Source organism: Pinus tabuliformis, chromosome 1_2, assembly GCF_031772625.1.
Source record: "Pinus tabuliformis cultivar Carrire ecotype Pingquan chromosome 1_2, CPIR1, whole genome shotgun sequence".
Classification (NCBI taxonomy): domain Eukaryota; kingdom Viridiplantae; phylum Streptophyta; class Pinopsida; order Pinales; family Pinaceae; genus Pinus; species Pinus tabuliformis.
The window spans coordinates 733,702,612-733,708,611 of NC_142298.1; positions in this window are offsets into that span (position 1 = coordinate 733,702,612).

The following is a 6,000-nucleotide window of genomic DNA, read 5'->3' on the forward strand; positions in this document are numbered from 1 at the left end:
TGGATTGTGAATGAGGGAAATGGCTCCTTTGTATGTACACATGTTGAAAACCTTATTTAGTTAGGCAAGTAAATTGATTTTATCTTCTTTTTTTTTTTTTAATTGATCGGTAATTTTTTATTAATATCAAGATGATAAAAGTTTACATTGCAATCGCTTTCTCAATACTTTCCAAAAACCATTTTTTGAGCAATCTAGTGAGACTTTTTTACCACTTGGAATTAAACACAGGTGATGCTTTGAACTATCCAAAAAAACTATCCAAAAAAAGAGAGTATAGAGTATCATAAGAACTAGCTTTGATGCCTATCCAGTCCAGCTATTGTAAAATGAAATAAGTTGGAAAAGTAAAGTATCTACCGTAATACATATACTTGTCAAAAACCAAAACTGACTAAACATCCAAGCACTAAACAACCCAAATTTTATCCATTGTGGAAAAACACTCAAATTTCTTGATGGAATTTTTAGTCCAAGATTATGACTGGAGATGTGGCAGTAGAGTTGGACCAAGGCGAGGCTTGAGTTGGAGCATTGATCACCGTAGGCCCTTCGTGGTGTTCATTTAACTCTATTCCTGAGTCTGAGACCACCTAACATTCTATGTGAAACAACCAATCAAATATATCATCCAAGTTGTATCTAATATCCCTCAAAATTCTCTTTATATCCTCCTAACTTGCAAAGAGCTTTTAGTTGTCTACCTTCTTGTCTCTAATAACCATGTTGAGAAGAGTTTCCAGTTGGTGATGATGGTTTATGGAATGAAGGAAGTGGATCCTTCGCTTATGATACTTTCCTAGGTCTAGTACCCACTTGAAGCTACTGCCTTCTAACTCCGAAAATGAGAAGTAAACACGATCCCCAAATTCTTTAGCCTCCAACTGAAGAATTTCCTTACGAACCTCCATGGGTGCTGCTTCAAAAAATTTGCAACATATTCCCAACCAAACAGTGTCTGATGACACGTCTAAGGAGGCCCCGAAGTGCCACCTTTGTGACTGGGGGTGGCATAGCCTCCATGGATCCATGACCACAATGAACCTACAATTCAAAGAGCTAACATTTGTGGTATAATGACCAACTCCAATAGGTTCAACAACGTGATGGTATAGTGAGGTGAAAAGAGGGTTCAAGAAACGTAAGGTTACACCAATGAATTTGAAGATTACACTGTAGAGACAACCATAGACCCAATTAAAACCATATGGAGAAGGTACCAGGGTACCATATTCCACACACCAAGATGAGACAACTAAAGGAAATCCCAATAGGGTCTGATTTGAAAGGGGCTACTGAGGGGAGGACTGTAACAAGTTCAAATGATGGACTAGACCCATAATTATGGAGAAAAAGAATAAAGAACATTGACCCTTGTGAGAAATAAGCACCAAAGATTGGAAACTGAGAAAATACAAGTGGTTATAGTAAACAAGCAATATATCACCCATTGTCAACGAAACTAAGGTAGGACCAGAAATTAATAGTGTTACTAGAATCCCAAGACTGAATTGTAAGAGACCGGTTGAATTTTGTGAGACTATAACCAAATGCCGCTTTGAAGCTATGAAAGAGATACAAGAAGAGATTACCCTACTTCCAAACGATGATCCAACAACTATGAGGCCAGCATAGGAACATTCTTTAAACATATAAGTGAAGACTAGGAAACAAATACCTCTGTGGGACCATTCTTTAGGAATATAAGTGAAGACAAGGAAACAAATAACTCTGAATTTGTGTGCAACGTGAGAAGTTTGCAAATATACATAGAAAATTATTTGGACCCAAAACCTCTGCCACCCTAAAACCATAGCCATGCAAATATAATGCACCGAAGACGTACGTGTGTGAGCATGTAAAATAAGGATAGTTCCTAGTACACTCTCCACTGTGAGCCAGGTGTAGAGAATTAACCCAAAGTCCAGAATTAACTCACGTCTAGTGCTACCATCGAGGACCACCACCTTGGTGACCAAACAAATTTACACATGCCCATTATGACAAGGCCGCTGTGAATGTACCACCGACGAGTCTTAGATCCAAAAAACACCATTGTTCATAAAAAAAATTATTTGTCTCCTAACTATAACGAGGTGGTCAAAAAAACACCCCCATTGGGGGTTTGTAATCCCACGCCGACTTTATCCTATTATATGCATCACTTTAAAGCCAAGACGTCATTTCTCCTAACCATTACCGACCAAGGCTCATCTAAAGCTACGTGCCTCTCCGAGATACTCCAATTCACCTATACATCAGCTGCCTTATTTCCTTCCCGCTGCGTATCTATAGGAATAACATAATAAAAGCTCATCAAAAAAACCTTTATGTTTCTTACCACTTCCTGAAGGTGCTAGCTGTGAATGATTTTGTCCGTCCTATGCCCTTGTATAAGTTTATAGACTGTTTGGATGACTAATTGAGAGTCACCATGAACCTAGATGAGACAAAATCCTTCTCTTATAGCTATTTGTAAACCTCTCCCAAGTGCCATGAATTATGCCAGATTGTTTATTGCAATACCACATGAGAAGGCATAAACATGTACAAGCTCTAACTTTCCATCTGTAATAATGCCACCATAACCCACTATTCTTGGGTTTCCCCTTGATGCCCCGTCAAAACTTAATTGGATGAAATATCTAGGAGGAGGCATAAACAAACTATAGATGTTTTCCTTACGTCCATTGTTCTTAGCAGGAATGGAGACCCACATACTAGGTGAAATATCAAGTCTTTTTAATATACTAGAATCAGAATCATCCATTTCACTGTCTTCCTAAAGTAGGGGTTATGTCAACACCATTTCCTGAATGTTTTTGAGAATGGTTTCCTATAGAAGTGATATATGCCTTCCTTTCCCTTCAAAGATTCTCAGGGTTCACACCTTCCACAAAATCCACCATGTAAATCCCAAGGTGAGATGTCAGGCTCGTAAGACCACTAGATTATTATACTTATGTTCATACAATTGCTCTATCCATGATTTTATATGCATGCTACTAGGTAGCGAACACCTAAAAACTTGTTGAACAAAGGTCCACAATCTCTTGGCAAAGGGGAAAGTGATGAGGAGATGGTATGCAATTTCTTCTGCTTGTAGACATATAACACAATATGATGGACCCTCTAATCCCTTCCTTCTCAGACAATCCCAGGTTAAAGAACATCCTCGTGCAATCAACCACAAGAAGGTTGAGATCTTAGGCCATCCTGATTCTTTCCACAATGTCCTCCACATGGTGCTCTTCTCATGAGGCTAAACAACCTATAACAGAGAATACACTTCTTTAAGAGTAAATGTCCCTATTAATTCCCTCCCCCCCCCCCAATGAATGTATTCTTCTGTTGTCAAGTATTCATTGAAATTCCTCCCAACTGTGAATTTTATTTGAGTTGACCTAGTCTCCCTTGTCCTTCCACTATCTCTAGTATGGATTTTGTTGAGAATGCTTCCAATAGTCTGCCACCTTAATAGCTCCTTGAGTTTTTGTTATGTGTTTTATTTCTTGTAACTAATCACTTCCTTCTAGTAATGAGAACTTTTGATAAGAGTCTTCCCAAAAATATGTTTTCATCCCTCACCTGACCTCCCAAAATATTTATTTCTTATAAGTTCCTTGCTCTTCTGTGCCCAATTCTAGATACTAGAACCATTTATGTAGCCTTGAAATCATAAATGACCTTCCTGAGTAGTGTTAGGAATATACTTTTGAGTCCATAATTTCTTCCAAATTTGAGGACCCCCTTGGACCCAAAACCACCCAGCTTCATAACATACAACAAGCTGATAAGGTGGGGGTCTTTAAGACCTAGTCCTCCCATCTGCGTTAATGTAATCGGTTTATTCTAGCCAATGAATGCCCATTTTCATGTTTTAGATGAACCTCTCCATAAAAAATTATCTAAATATTCCTTAGCTATTGACAAATTGAATTTGGAATGGGCATTACTGATAGTTGGTAATTAGGTATTTCTTGTAAGACTGCTTTAATCAATACTAGTCAACAAGGAAAATTAAGTGTTCTAAAGGCCCAATTACTAACTTTTCATCGACTTATCTCTATGAGACCTTCCCATGTAGTGACTTTATTGTGGAATAAGAGAAAAGGTACTCCAAAATATTTGGAAGGTACTTGGCCTTTACTGAAATCGAGAGCTCGAGTTAACCTAATTTGAAAAATCTTCGGATAGTTGAAAAAGAAAATATTGGACTTATTTTTATTGATCAATGTACTTGAGGCTTCCATGAAGAGTTGTAAGAGTTTATCCACTCTTTTCACCTCCCTCCATGTAGTTAGTGCAAATAATATGACATCATCAACAAATTGTTGATGGGAAATCGACAAATCCTTCCCATATAGGCATAGACCATGAATGTGTCCCACTTCACAAGCTTTACCAAACATACGACCAAGACCTTCCATTGCTAAAATAAAAAGAAAGGGTGATGATGGATATCCTTGCCTCAATCCTCTAGAAGGTTGAAACATAAATGATGGCACACCATTAATTAGGATAGATATAAATGTTGATAAAACGAGGGACCCTACCCACGAGATCCATTGCTTTGAGAATCCATAGGTTTGTAGAACATGGTATAAGTATATCCAGCTTAAATGATCGTATGCCTTTGATAAGTATAGATTGATACTCACACTTGGATTTTTGGATTGTCATAGAGAGTGTATGATTTCTTGCACAACAATAATGCCATCCACTATCTACCTCCCCTATACAAATCCTAATTGGTTTAGGGATAGTAAGAGAGGGAGAATAGGTTTCAAAACTACGACAAATCATACTATTTTGTACAACACATTACATAGAGCTATAGGCCTAAATCCATCTGAGTTGTAAAAATGTCTTGGTTTTGGGGCCAATGAGAAGAAAGTTGCATTTAGCACTGGATAAATAGATCCAAATTTTCTTGATTCTTCCACTAACTTGTGGATTTCCTCTCCTAAGAACCCCCAACAGACATGAAAAAAAATCGATGTGAACCCATCAGGTCTTGGTTCCTTGTCCTTGGGCATATTCATCACCACAAATTCTACTTCTAAAAAGGAGATTGGTCTTGTCAACGCTATATTTTGTTCATCGGTTATAATGCCTGGTATATGTCGAACTACTGCATTTATCAATTTTTTTCTCTTATAACTTTTTTCTATATAGAGATCATGAAAATAGGTAACTAGTTCCTCCTTAATATCCTTATGTTGTAGTTTTTTCGCCATCAATGAGAAGATCCTATTGTGTTGGCATTGTTGAATCATGGCGTTGTGGAAGAATTTAGAGTTTCGTTCTCCCTCTTGTAGCCATTGTTTCTTGGAATTTTGTTTCCAGAGCGTCTCTTCTCGTTTTCTTCGTTGTTCTAAATTTTAAAGGGTAATCAATTCAACTTCTAGTAGCTCTGGAGATCTCCCCTCATTGAGCTACTCGAATTTAAATTGAGTAGTTAACTCATTGATCTTTTAAGTAGTGATTCTCTATTTTAATGCAAGAATTTATCATTCATTAAACTGATAGAATTTCCATGAATCTTCACAATTTATCTTTTTGAACTAAAAGTTTCCATTTGATTTGGGATTTCTTTCGTTGCTACTCAAGTTAATTTTTCCTTCTACGTTTGTCAATTTCATGCTTGATGAACATAACCTATTGATTTATGAATTAAGGAATGAAGGGTTGTCGAGTGCAGATTTGTTCTAGTACAGGAAAAAAGTGTTCTAGTACATGAACATCATGTTCTAGTACAAGAACAGAGCGTTCTGGTATAGGAACAGAGTGTTCTAGTACAAGAACATAGTGTTTTGGTGCAAGAATGGATTTGTTCTGGTATAGGAATGAGACTGTCCCAATACAAGAATAATATCTCTTCGGTACAAGAAGCAAAATTGATAACACAATAGGAAATAATATTCCTATGTTTTCTTAGCATTGGAATTTAGTTGCAGGAACATATTTTTTCTTTTCGAATTCTTCTTGAGTTTTGAT